This window comes from Dipteris shenzhenensis, chromosome 9 (assembly GCF_047967505.1).
Source record: "Dipteris shenzhenensis isolate YYH24624 ecotype China chromosome 9, Dip_SZ_1.0, whole genome shotgun sequence".
Taxonomy (NCBI): domain Eukaryota; kingdom Viridiplantae; phylum Streptophyta; class Polypodiopsida; order Gleicheniales; family Dipteridaceae; genus Dipteris; species Dipteris shenzhenensis.
In genome coordinates this window covers 8965405-8980619 of record NC_141604.1, presented here as the reverse complement: position 1 = coordinate 8980619, position 15215 = coordinate 8965405, and positions in this window count along the sequence as shown.

Below are 15215 nucleotides of genomic sequence, written 5' to 3'. Positions count from 1 at the left end.
TCGGAGTGAGATAGTGCAACTCTATTAACACTCAAAATTAAATAGCATTACATTTGAAACAACAATGTTACATTTAAATGGCAACTAAAAGGATTATTTTGAAAAGGCTCCCAAAAAATAAGGCTCTTATAGATTAGCCCTTTTTTTCACAAAAAGCCTTTAAAAACAATTGAACTTGAAGATAAGAAGACTTTTTGTGTATGATAACTTAGAAATTGCATTTAAAAACTGACATTTTGTAAAATACTAAGCTTTGCAAATGCTTTCGGGATCCTCAATTTATTCTAAGGCAAACAAGATAGTATGTATCCAATTTCATAAGAAACATAAAGTTTTGTACAAAAATATAATGCATTTTCTTTCATCGTTTTCTCTCCTCATCGAAGGAACCAATACCCTTAATGTCCTCAATCCTAGTGCTATCTAGAGTAGAACTAGTTCCTTGGCAATGCTAGTATTGGCCTACTTACAAACTACTTTCACCTTGCTCTATAGCACACGAATGCAAAATCTTGTACAATGATGCCATCGATGTTTTAGTTTCAAACTATTTTGAAACTATTTGTGTAGTTTGAAACTACAGTCACCCCACGATTTGAAACTCTTTGTCATTTTGAACTTCTTCTTGCAAGCATTATGGGATAAATGCAAGATGTTGGGCAATGCTATCATTGATCCAATAGCTACAAACTATGATATAGAAGACCAAAATGCTAACATTGCAAGATAGGAGGAGCATGTAGCATCACCCAGTTTTATGTAGGGCATGATTCTTATTGCCTTGTACTCTCAGGCACACCTAAGAGAGTACACCAAAAAAGAAGAAGAGGAAAATGCCCACAAATGATAAGAAAACTTTTAAAAATGATTTTCAAGTGCTATTTTTTAACTTCATTGATGGAAACATTGAAGGTCAAGTTGACAAAACTTTTTGTTGCATCAACCCACCCATTGCTGATAGCATCGACAAAGTGCAAAAACAACACTTGAAAATCTTTTTTTTAATCTTTACTTCACCCATGAGCTTTTTCATCATCTTTTTTTTATCACGCAAGAGATAAAAATTGTGCTCTACATGACCTAGGTGTGATGCTAGCATTGTTTAGGAGAGTACAAGGCCGCTAAAATTGTACTTTATTTTTACATAAAATGTTGGAGGGTGGGATGGATTTGTGTGGGCTTTTACTATCTTTGCATCGACTTGGAGATCGCAAAACCTTTTCTTTTTCGTGTGATACTAGATTGATTCTACCATTGACCTTGTGATTACAACACTTCTTTTTCTTCCTTTATGTAGGTGATGCTAGCATCACCTACATGATTGCATGTGCAATAACTTAGGGGATGCTAGCATAAACGAGGCATCATCCAGATTGCATAAGCAAGAATTCTTGTAGCGCCAAATTGTTTTTCCCATTATTCTTATTTGTCATATGATGTTAGCATGATCGAAGCGATTACATGCATGAAAGTATATAACCATTATAAATATTGTTTCTTATGTGGTTTGGTGTGCAATGGTAGCATCACCTAAAAGATTACAAGCTGTGACATATGCTTGCATACATATAAGTAACCTGCACTAATACCGGAGTCTCCTATCAAAGATTATAAGGGTCTTATATGACATAGTTTCCCCATGTGGGTGGAGGTGGTTAACCTCTTAGAATACATGCATCAAGATTTTCCATCCATTGCTACCTCTCTTGGTTTGCCCTCCTCTTTTAATAGAGAGTCAGAATAAATTTTGCATTTCATGGGATATAGATAAGCCTACTATACCTTCTATTGCTATCAAGGTTGAAAATGTGAATATGGGAGCTAAGTATTTTGAACTCAAATGGGGAGTATTTGCAGGTGCATGCTACATGTCACAAATTTGTACATGTGTCTGCAAAGTGCATCAGCTGCCTCTAGTGGCAGTGTTGTAGCCTGACTTGCCTCTGCCTAATAAAGTGAATACTATTTGCAAAATGGGAAAGCAAAAGGTAAAATGGATAATGTATCTCCCACGAGTCCTCAGCCTCAACACATGCACCATGTCAAAGAAAGTAGTGAAGCAAAGGGAAAAGAAAGTATATTGAATTGCATTAATTGATGTTACTTTGCCTTTCTTTGCTTTGCATTAAAAAAATACTAAATAGCAATTATTTTACACTTTACAAGACCCTTATGTGAGCTTTGATCTTTGAAAAGTCTTGTAAAGATAAAGTATATTCAAAAGATGTAGCTTTTATATGAAAAATAACAAATATTTTAAAAATTCTTTGCTAATGATATTATGAGTTTTGCCTGGATACAAAAGTTAAGACCAAGAAAATTTTATCTAAAAAATACAAGTATTTTTTAAATCCTTTGCTAATGATGCTATGATTTTTCCTAGGTTGGAGATACCTTTTTCTCTTTTCAAGAATACAAAAGTGAAGGATTATATATTTTTTAGATTTTAGACATTAAAATACTTATATTCTAGTGATTTTATTGTAACATGGACTTGTTCACACATAGATCATGGCACATCAAAGTCTTCATTTAGAGAGGTTTGACAGCTTAATATTCTAAATGGGATCCAAGCTAGAACAAGTCCAAATCCCCCCATATCTATTGATGCTAAGGTCCTTGCCACCAAACCACGGATCGGAGGAAAATGCTCTTTGCTTTTTCAAGTGTAGATGAATCTTTAAAGAGATGGCCTCGATGCCTTTGTGTCTCCTACACCATTGGTTGTTGCTTCATTGGACACACCATCCCACCATCAAATTAGGTATAAGTAATTTAGAATGTCCCAAATGTAGATAAATTAAACATTTATTTGACCATGGATTGTAATAAAAAAGAATTGCTGGCAAACGAGATATTAAAATTCACCTTTGCAAGCTTTTCAAGCACTATAGAAGTTGTACTTCTCACTAGAAGTCATACTATATGTGCAAAATTGTTGCAAAAGTAATAATTCAAAATGGAGTCAATAATATAGCTCTTCAATCATTATAGGAAGGTACCCCATAAATGTGGATGCAATGATTTAAATTTATGTTATATGTGAGAGTATAATAGAAACCAAACTCTAGAAAACAGAGCATGGATTAATTTCTTTTTTATGTGAATACATTTTGTAGAAATATATGTATAATGATTTTATTAGAAAGTCTCTACACGTATATTTAATATTGATATTAAAGAAATCAATTATGCTAATGTTAAGAGATGAAAAGATGATCCATAATAGTTAATAGAAGGATAGATGATTTGTTATAGTTAAGAGAACAAATTATGTATTCCTTTGCAATCATCTTTATGTAATCACATCTTCTTGTTCAAAATAAAGTGTTTGAGGAATCTTCCAAGGCAAAAACCTAGTTTTATCAAATTAACATTTCAATAAATGTTTAGAGTAAATTATAGTAAATTAACATTTCAAAGCGTGTTTGGAGTAAATTAAAATATTGATACCATGCAAAGAAAATCGGACACATTGATAATCGAATCAAAGCTAGCATAGGCCCAACTAGTACATTGACTATACTCAATTATGGTTTTGGTAGTACATGTCCATCATTCATACACATTGTATCTTGCAGGTGTACAATGAGTGATGTTTTCTCACAACTACTATGTGATGGAAAGAAAATTTTATCTCAATAATGCAAATTTTAGCCTTTCGTTTTTTTAATCTCTAGAAACATATAGCCATGAAAACTCTTTTCTATATCCTACCCAAGTTTGGTACAAAAACTTGATGGGCATGGTCATCATATGCTAGCATTCGGTTTCCCTCCTTGATGTCCACTTTCTTAAGATTGTAGGTGAGCCATGCCTTCTTTCTACAAATTTTTACTAAGATCACATAGTAGATTAGGAGAGGGGTTTCACTCAATTGCTCCAAATTTTTTAGCCTTTCTTGTATTGTATTCATTCATTCTACCACGATGTTTTGTAGGCATCATGGAATACACGAATTGGAAAGGGGTATAATTGGTGTTGCCCTTGGTAGTGATTTGATATGCCATAATGCTACATGGAGATTGTGCTCCCTATCACTGCATTTGGCTTCTACTAGTTTAGCTAGGACATTAAACAAAATTTTATTAGTCGATTTCCCATTTACTTGAGGGTAGATAGTAGTGCTCTTATAATGGATAATCATAACTTCTCTTAGTAAGTGTTGAATAACATCATTTAAGACGTGGGTCCCCCAATCACTAACTATTTCCAAAGGGCAACACCCTCTGTCAATGATGCCATTGTGGGCCGATCCCCATGCATCAAATGAGGTGCTCTATTTGCTCCTATGGGAGAGCCTTTGTGAAAACGTCAGAAAGGTTGATGGTAGTTAGAGATTACATCATCTCTAGGACTTCATCGATGATGAGATCCCATACAAAGTGGTAATGGACTTTGATGCACTTTGTCCATGCATGAAACATTGGGTTCTTCGCGATGGCTATGCCACTCTAGTTGTCACACATAACCAGTGTTGCCTCCTCCTAAATCACATACATATCCTCAAGTATCCACTTGAGCCACAATGTCTCACATAGTGTAGTGCACGTAGCTCGGTACTCCACCTCTGTAGACAAGAGGGCGACTGAGGGTTGTTTCTTGCTCAACTAGGAAATGTCCCCTGATGCAAGCACAAAACTATACCTTAAAGTTAAACATGTCGTGTCACTATCACTGCCCAATATGAGTCATAGAATTTGCCAAACTCAATCCTTGTGGATTATGTAACCCCATGTGTGCAAGTACCCTTCAGATACCTCAGTACTCGTAGACCTACTTTCTAGTGATTCTCCCTGGGTTTCACAAAAACTGACACAATAGCCCAATGGCAAAGGAGATGTGTTGGTAAGATAAAACAAACTGCCCACCACTAACTATTGATACTTGTTGGCATCTACCAGATTTGAAGACTCATGAATGCTCAACTTCTGCCTGACCTCCATTGGTGTCACAGCATCCTTGCAGTCCTCCATTTCCAACAGCTCCTCCATCTCGAACAACTTCAATGTTATTTCTCTTGTGAGATGAAGATGTTGTCCTTGTTCTATTGGACCTCAATCCCAAGTAATAAGTGCCTAATTTTGTCATCTCGAACTCATTCATGAGTAGCTTCTTGACCTAAGAGATCTTCCTCGTGTGGTCGGTACGCTAAGGATCAAATCATCCACATATAGGATCAAAACCAGCCTTTGACCCGCCTTTGAAAAGAGATAGAGGTTTGCGTATGATGGGTTTTGATTCAACCCAATCCTCAAGAAGAATACATCGATGCACTTACACCACACCCTTGGGGCCTATTTTAGCCTGTATAGTGCCATCTTTATCTGCATACCTTTCAAATGGACCTTGGAACCTGAAAATTAGCTGGCTAATCAACATATATCTCCTCCTCTAGGGTTGTGTTCAAGTATGTGGACTCCACGTCCAAGTGGAATATGGACCATCCATGATGGGCAGCCAAAGCAATCAATGTCCTCCCTAAAACTCTGTAGACCATATGGAGGTTCTCAACTCCTTTGGGAGGTTTAATAGTAAGAAGGAGTTGTAGTAGATAGGGAGGATGGGGATGGATTCTAGAGGGAGAGAGACTCCCCTCAACTTAGTTCCAACTATCTTTCTTATCCGTGATCTAACTGTTGAGGTGACACCCCTCTCTTTCATGCATGGATTCTCTATGGGCTCTCTAAACTATAAGACCGTTTGCTCATCATGACAAGGAGATCTGGAGATCAAGTTTTGATGTAAACTAGGAGCTTCTCACTTTTGTCCACTTCCCTCCTTTACTCAGTCCTAAAAACAAATCCAAACGAGGAGAGGAGCTATAGGAAAAACGTAGCAATGTTGTTCAACTGCCAATCGCTTTTGGTGGAGCATCAAAGAAGGCTATAAGGCCCTCATACACGACATCGTCTAAGATTTTAAGGGAGGACTCTTCGCTCCTCCCTTCACACGTGGTGCTATTAGCTCTACCTAGCCATGATTGAGGGAGAAAAGGAATCTCAATGACATAAGACTTACTCGATGCGAATACCCAATGAACCAAAAGTGGAGGTAATTGAGGATCACCAGGAGCTACTGAAGATAGTGCTAGAAATGGAAAAGGAACATCCTAAACCTCTCCACACTCCCCTCATAAATAAGACAATCAAAGCCAGAAAGAAGTGTATGTGAAGCAGGCTAAGCAACAAAAATATGGTAGATACTTAGTGAAATGGCATGTCCGTACAGATTGGAAAATGTAAAGAGCTTGTATAGTTGCCAGTGTAGCAAGAAGCATTAGCCCAGGAACCTTCAATCCACCAGTAGGTCCATGCCCACATCATCAAGTCTATGTCAAGATGGATGTGGCTGAGGAGCTCCCTAACACTTTGGTGATTGTCAATAAAAATGGATCATCTTCATGGAGCAACCTTTAGGTTACAAGAATGTGCCTAATTCTTGTTTCCTTTGTGGATTATCCTCCCACACTGTCGAAAATTGGCCCTTACAAAGGGTTAAAGCAAAGACTTCTTAGGAGGCTCCTCAGTAACCTCCTAAGCAACCAGCCAAACCCAAGTGGTCTATCAAAAGAAAAACAAAAACCTCAGACACATGAAGGTGTTGATGAAAGTAATGTTTCAACTAAAGGGACAAAAAAAGACAAGGACAGCAAGAATCATGAAGAGGGTAGAGGCGGGACTGCAATAGGGGTCTTATGATTGTGTATCCAACTTTCAACAAGACTTAAATCACATATGGATTTCCATTAAATGCAAATTGAAGCCAATGTCCACAAGTTGCAAGCTTTCCTTGAGGTCTTCCCAAAATTGAAGCTCAGGACCCCTCAGCACAGAACCTTTTTGTAGCCATCTATCCTGAGACCCCTCAACCATATTAAAGTCCCCTAATATAACACAGTCACTACCCATATCCACTAGAGAATCCCACGTGGCTCTTCTAGCCATAGAACCAGTAGGGACATACAATAAAACCAATGTGAAAGACACTATTCCTCTACATCACCTTTCATATATTTTTAAAACTCTCACTTCAAATCATCATGTACATCTAGTTTCAATCCAAAATAGAAACAACATCCACAACATGCATGGGTGATATAATTGATTTCCATCCCAATATATTTTGATGAAACAAACTAGCTTTGAAGCGGAGCCCTCCCTTTGAGATACATTCCTACCTAATTACATCATAGCAAAGTCTTTTACAATGTAATGCTACTGTGTGTTGGTTGGTTGTATATCACGCGATGTTTAGCGTTCTCGGATGTTGGTGTTCAGCAGGATAGGATCAGAGTCTTCCAAAGTGTAATGCTACTGTGTGTTGATTGGTTGTATATCATGCGATGTTTAGAGCATTAAAGAGAGGCACGGGCTCTTTTCAAAGAGTAAATTATTGAAGTATTTGCTATTTTGGTGGATTTTGGATGTGCCTACTTGCCTATAAAAGGTCATGTTTACGCCTTGGAAGTGCACGTCTAGATCTCAGTTATAGTGCTCTGAAGTATTTGGAGTTGAAAGATATACGATGAGTTTGTGATGGCTACTATTTGTGAGATGGCCACGGCGAAATGTGCAGGTGATTTCTTTGTTTATTTTGATTTGTTGTTGTGCTGCCTTTGAATCCAATAATCTCTTTTGTTTGTGCTGGTTTTCGTGCCATTGAGGATTTTTTCCAAATGATTCTATTCTGAGTACGTCAATGTGTTCCAAGGAATGAGCTCGTATTTCTCACACAACTGTTACTAACACCTGCTGATGTTCCTTAAGTAATCTTTGAGTTGACCTTCTCTAAATTAGTTCTTGTCATAGATAATAGCTTCCTCTTTTTTTAGTTCATCTTCTCTAATCATGTTGTCTGAACTGGTTAGTTTAGTAACTAGTTTGCAGAACAACAACTCATTCTGTCTCTCTCTCTTTTTCTCAATCTGTCTCTCTTTCTATCCATTTCTCACATATATTCTTATAGAGACAGATACCTATCTATGTTAGTGGAGTGCAAGCCAGTAGGATGCTACCTGTTGAGTGTGTGGTGGACAGTAATGATTCTTGCCATGTGTTGGTCACTGTGGTAGAATCAGATGGTCTCTGCTACTTGCTGCCTTCATTTTAAATCCGATGTAGACGTTGTGGCCTTTGCCAGATAGGAGAGCTCAGAAGAGAGGCAAGACTGGACAAAGTTTATGTTTCTCAATCCCCCCCCGATCAATACTTGGAAGCCAAGAAAAAGACTTTTTCTTCCCTTACTTTATCAAACCATAAACTTGTCTCTGCCTGGCTAGATATGGGAAATGGGAGGAAGGGTAGCTCATGGTTTAAAGTTGACCCTTCTTTATTTAAGCTTCGGTCTGTTCAGAAGTAAGTCATTAAAAAGTGGAATATAGCTATCTCATCTGCAGAAACTTGCTCTCAAGGGTGGCAAAATGCTGTGTTAAGCGTTCAATCAATTCTAAAAGAAGCCAAAAAAAGCAGAGCTGCCATCAAGGCTAGGAGAACGGACAAACTGAAGGGGGAGTTGGAAGATCTAGAACAAAAATCAAGACTACAAGACATTAATGCCCAGCAACAACTTCTAGTATTAAAGAAAGAGATTATAATACAAGAGCAGATCAAAATACAAAATGCTAAGGTCTATTTCAAGGAATGGTGGGTAGGCAAAATAGACAAACCAACCAAGGAAAATTTTAAGCTTATTAGAAAAAAGAGTAATCGGGAAGAAATCCCTCTTCTATAGAAGGAAGATGGGTCATTTGCTAAGTCAGATGAAGAAAACATGGAGCTCATTGTTGGTCGCTTTCAAGAACTACTCAACACTGTGGATATAGCTAATGAACAAGTACTTGATGCTCGAAAGAGATGTCAACAAGTCAGGAAGAGTATGGTGTCAAATTTGGACGATGTAGTTGGAAAATGAATTTTACCTTCAAGAACTCAAAGAGACATTTTTTTCCATGGCTGATGGCAAAATCCCAGGAGAAGATGGGCTCCCGCCAATAAAATTTTATTAAAAAAATTTGGGACACTGTTGGGCCTGTCCTTCTTGCAGTATGGCAAGAAAGTTCTAATTAGGGTTATCTTCCTCAGCACTTAAATGGAGGAGTTATCATGCTCATTCCAAAAGAAGGTGACAGATCTATCTTTAAAAATTGGAGACCCTTGACCATGTTCAAATGTTCTTATAAAATATTTGCCAAAGCCCTTGCCCTAAGGATGAGGAACAAGATGGACACTTGGATTCTACACGAACAAAAAGGATTTATCAAGGGTAGATATATTTTAGAAGCAATTATAAAGCTATGGGAGGGTTGCACGCATGCTAAGGAAATTCATCAAGATGTTTGCTTTATTAGAATTGATCTTGACAAAGCATATGAAAAACTAAACTAGGATTTTCTACTACAGTCCCTCAGGTATTTGGGACTAATTAGAAAGTTCACCTCCTTTGTTGCTCTGCTTCTCTCCAATGCCTCTGCCAAAGTTTGTGTCGATTGGGAAATGAGCCAAAAAATTTCTTTGAACATATCCATTAGACAAGGGTGTCCACTGGCTCCCTTGCTATTTGCTATTGTAGCTGATGCCTTGGGGTGGTTGATAAAGGATCAAGTGTCCAGTAACTTAGTCAAGGGAATTCAGCTACCTTCAGGCAATCAAGTGGTTAATCAACAATTTGCAGATGATACAAACTTAACCATTAGAAATTCTAACCTAGACATTCAATGTGCAATGAATTGTCTAGATCAATTCTGTCTAGCTTTAGGGTCCAAGATAAACCATGCAAAAATAGGGTATGCCCTACTATCAGGAATATCATAGGTACTCTTAGATCAGTTGGGGGATTAAAAGCCACTGTGCCTCAACTCCAGTTATGTACAATACTCAAACACACATATATGTTGATGACATAGAAGATTATGGTGTTCTACACCCACCAAAACTTGTGTGGCTCTCTCTTTTGGCTCTCCCTCTCTCTCACCTTCTTCCATTCCACTTCCATTGTTGAGATCTCTTAGTTGGTATCAAAGCACGGGTGCTTTAGCTGAGCTTGATGTGTGCCTAGAGCCTGAAGTCTGCTACTGCAGCTCTATGGGAGGAAGGAGAAGCTCCATTGGGTGAATTTGCTTGCATCTTGGTGTACAGAGACCTTGTAGAATCCTTTGGATAGTCCTCTAAGTAGTTTTTTGCAAGCCTGCAGGTGGTTTTGGAGGAAAAAGACGCTTTTTGATGATTCCACAGATGTGGTCCCATGCCTATATGGTCATTAGGTGGGGCTGAATACTATGTGACATTCATTGATGATGCAACTAGGAAAGTGTGGGCTCATGCTATATCTCGGAAGAGTGATGTGTTCTAAGTATTTTGGAAATGGCTAGCTTTGGTTAAAAACCAGTCAGGTAGAACGCTTAAATGCCTATAGACTAGCAATGGTGGATTGTATCTCTCTCATGACTTTCAGCACTTCTGTGATACACATGGGATCAAGAGGGAGCTCACAACCTGTTGTACTCTAGAGCAAAATCTAGTTGTCACTGAAAAGATGAATTGCACCATTCAAGAAAGGTTGCAATGTAGGTGGTGCAGTGTCGTGGATGTCTCGCGCACAGAAGTGCATTTCTTTGTCTACCGTAGGGCTGATTATGTTGCAGCCGCAGAGGGTTGCAAGGAGGCTATATGGCTTGATCGGCTAGTGGAAGATTTGGGGATTTAACAGGTGTACCGACATTGCATATACTCTAGTCTTTCATGCAAAGACCAAACACATTGAGGTCAAGTACCATTTCATTAGGCAGGTACTTGAGGATAAGAAAATAGAGCTTGTCAAGCTTCATATAAATGATAACCCTACATATATGCTGATGAAGAGTCTACCTAGTCAGTGGTTTGAGTATTGTCATGTATTGATGGGCATTGGATAGTATGCTCGTCGGTTGTTCTCCCTTAAAGGCACATTGGCCTTTAAGTGGGAGGTTGTGGGGGTTAAAGTCCATTGTGCCTTAACTTCGGTTATTTACAATACTCAAACACACATATATATGGATGACATAGAAGATTAGGGTGTTCTGCACCCACCAAAACGTGTGTGGCTCTCTCTTTTGGCTCTCCCTCTCTCTCATCTTCTTCCAATCCGCTTCCATTGTTGAGATCTCTCAGTTGGGGTGCACAAAAATTCAACTGGGACAAATCTTCAGATTGCTGGGCATTCCTATGGGCTTCAAAGTAAGAGATGGGAATGGTTTCTAGACAAGTTCAAGAAGATAATAGACAGACAGAGGATTCCAGGGTAATTTAGTAGGCATAAGGGTTGTCCTTAATCATTTTATCTACCCTATTTCCATTTTCTATCTCTCCTATTGGTGCCCTTCTAAAACAGGGTTAGAAAAGTTTATCAAAATCTGAAATCATTCCTCTAGGTGGGAATTGATACAAGAAGGAGAATCTCAAAGGTAAGATAGTATTTTTGTACGAGACCTAGGAATGAAGGGGGATCGGGAGTGGTTAATATTCAATTAGCTACCTACAAACTAGCTTACTTCCCCTGACAGTGATTGCTAACTTACTTCTTAGAAACTTGAAGTTTGTCAGACCTTACAAGGCACCCAAGTGGAATAGTTTTCCTCTTATTTATGCTACTGGTAACCTTGAGTAGTGTATGACCAAGGGAAACCAACTCTAGAAAACACTTTGGGGTGCCTTTGAACAAATCGAGTGTCACTGGGTTTTTTTTGGCAAGGAAAGTTTCATGGCATTAGATTCACTTTGGGTTTCAGTTTTTTTCAAAAAAAGTCAATTATGTGATGAGGACTTTTCTAGAGCTTGGGATCTATCTAAGAAAGGGTTGCAAACATGGGGTGACTTGTGGGACAAGAATAATTTTAGATGGAAGTCCTGGATAGAGATCAGAAGAGAATTCAAATTAATTAATGTTGATCAAGAACTGGTTATGAAAAGACTCCAACTCTGGGAGGGTGATCTTACTTGGAATGGTGGCAAAACTACTCCAAAGAATTTATCTAGGTGGGTAACTCCTATCTATTACCCATCCCCACACCATTTAAAGATATAGAAGAGGTGGTGCTCACTCTCTACACTAGATGGAAGCTCTCAGACAATGAGAGAAAGTGGAAAGGTAGCTTTTCTTTGATCTAGGAAAAAAATATTCCCAAAAAAATGTCCATGCTCCTATGGCTAATACTTCATAAAGCTGTTTGGACCAACTACAGGAGTCTGATTTTTGGTAAGGGAGATGGTATGTGCAAAGCTTGTTGCCTGGGACAAAGGAAGATATTGTTCATTTGTTCATAACTTGGTACCAAGTAGGGCAAGTTATGAACAAGTAACTTGGCCCTACACCTACTTGGTACCTATTATCTTTTGCTTGTAGGGTTTGGCCACCAAGTCCCAAGTGTCATTTTTCAAAATGGCATCCATTTCTGCCTTCATGGTAGCCTACCACTCTAGTATATATATTTTGCCTCCTTAAATGTATGTGGCTCATGGAGCTAAGCCACCAAGGTGAAGTTGGCTAAGGGTGTAGACACATTGCATCATGATCGTCAAACTCCAAAACTTGACTCAGGAATGTTCGTGACCCAAGAATCATACAAGGTCTTCAGATGCCATGTCGTAACCTCCTATCATCGAAAGTTGACTTTGAGGGTGGCTTTGGTGCTTATGACTCTTCCTCTAGTTCCTTGGGATCTTTAGTCATCGCTCTGTGTCAAAACTTTGGGAGCTTTGATGACCTCTTCTTCTACCCGGGATGTTACTTCCTCAAAGTCCACGTCCCTATTGATCAATATATGTTACTTCACTAGGTCAAAGATGTTATACCCCTTAGATTCTTCATAGTACCTAACAAAGACACACTTCTTGCTCTTGGAACTAGCTTTGACCTCTTATCTTTTTGCACATGTATGAATGCATCACAACCAAAAATCCTTAGATGAAAGATAGTGGGCTTCTTACCATAGTATGCTTCATATGGCATCATATTTGCAATGGCCTTGGTCTCGATCCTATTGATGATGTGAACTGCAGCATTGAATACTTAACCCCAATAAGCCTTTGAGAGATCTCTCCCTCTGTTCATGGTCAATACCATCTCTATGACCATTCCTCGACCATTTAGTGCATTTGCTTAGCAACCCTATTCTGTTGAGATGTGCAAGCACAAGTAAGGTAACACTTGATCCCATGCTTCCTATAGAAAGTGTAAAAGTCTTGAACTCTGTGGAGGTGAACTCCCCCCCTAGATTAGTGTAGAATACCTTGACATCCTTCCCTGCTTCCTTTCATCCACAAATAGAAGAGTATACCTAGACCCTACAAGTGAGTTGGTTGACATTGGTATGCAAATCTCAGAGTGGAACAGCTCCAATGGTCCCGAGGATGACGATGAAACTCCTCTTTCAAAAACAAGAATTACTTGCCATCGTTGACAGAAGCTCCTTAAAACCTGACGGAAGATCTTGCCAATGCACAAGCCATTCTCGATTGGAAAGCCAAGGATCTCAGTGCGAGATTAGAGCTATTCCTGCACATGGATGATTTGCAAAAACAGAATGTGTCTGGGAACATTTGAAACTGATGTATGAGCATACCAACGTTTCTTTGCAAGTTTCTAACTTAAAGAAACAGTTAAAAGATTAACATGTCCGACTCGGACGATTTCAAAGATTGCAATTTTGTTGGTTTCTAGCCTTTCATTTCGTTCTTGGTCTCTGTTTTTCTCGCGCTATCGATGACCAACCAGGTCCATTTTAGATTCTTGCTCATTATACTCTAACCTACTTCTAGCTACTTTTACGACTGTTTCTTTGTCTATTTTCTTCAGTGTTTGTTGGATCCCCATAACACTACCCGCTTGCGTGTTGGTTCTCTGCCTTTTACTCCTCTCTTATCACTTCTGGCCGCCTTAGCACTATCACATGGGAGGAAATCGTCACCATGATACTTGATCAGGAAGAGTAGTTTATCAAACCCTCTCCTAGTATGGCCGAGGCTCTTGCCACACAAAAGAACAGACCCCGATTCAAAGGCCCAAAAAACCCTTTTGCATCTTCGTCTGACTCCAAGGAGCCACTGTGGTGATCCTGGGAACTATTAGCATAATTGTCCCTATTGACGTAAAAAACACTCCGAAGCCATGGCCACTACTGCGTCTGCCACTCCTGCAACTGCCATACGACGACATAGGCTTTCATCCTTTGCTCTCGCCAGCTCACTTGACCGAGAATGGATCATTGACTCCCTCCCCTATTATGATTTAGGGACTTTCAAGGTCTTCATTAGCAACAACTCTACAGAGGAACCCTCAACACTCATCTTGGATCCTCTATGTTCCATCCCTCGGATTCCACCTTCTGTCAGTTCACCAACTCTGTCAAAATGGCATGCGCTGTTACCACCACACCACCACTATTACCATTTGCAACCACACCACCGGTCAGCTCTGGGTGATCTATGGCACAACAAATATGGTCATCTTCATGTGGAAGCCCTCTGCCGCGCCTTCCGTGATCAGATGGTTCTCGGTCTTCCTGATGTTGGCAATCGACAAAATTAGAGAAGAGCAAAAAGCGCAAAGAAAGACGACCGGAAGAGAGCAAGAGAGAGTTAAAAGAAGAAGCGAAAGTAATGCGCACTCACTCACTTGAGAGAGCGAAAGTGAAAAGAAGGTAAATGCATCAATAAGTAGAAGACACTGGGGGGAGTTGGAGTGGAGCAGCATACTGCTACGCTCGTTTTTGATGGAGCATCCATTGGCGACTCCATCTCCTGGTCCTCGCAGTGGACACTGCCTTGCATTTCTGTTCTGCCAGTAGAACCTCACCAAATGCTTTTTGTGTTCCATTTGCACAAAGTTCGTCGTTGCCCTTCTCCAGCTCATCGTCTTGTTGTTGAAACATAGATCCTGCTTCCATACATGAGCGTGTAGAACTTTGCCCCCGAGAAGACCGCAGTAATGAACCCGAAATTACCAAACCCAGGTGGGATGTTCTCTACCCATGCATTCCTCCAGGCCCTGTGCCTCGAATCGTATACCTCAAAACTAGTTTTGCTGGCGAAACTAGTTTGGAGCCTTTTTTTCTCTACCTCCGCTCCATCATTAAACATAGAAATGACATACTACCAGAGTCTCTCACTCCTATAGTGATATGGTTTCGCTAGAGAAACTATATCCTGAGCCTTTTGCCCTATGCCTCCTATCCAACGTTT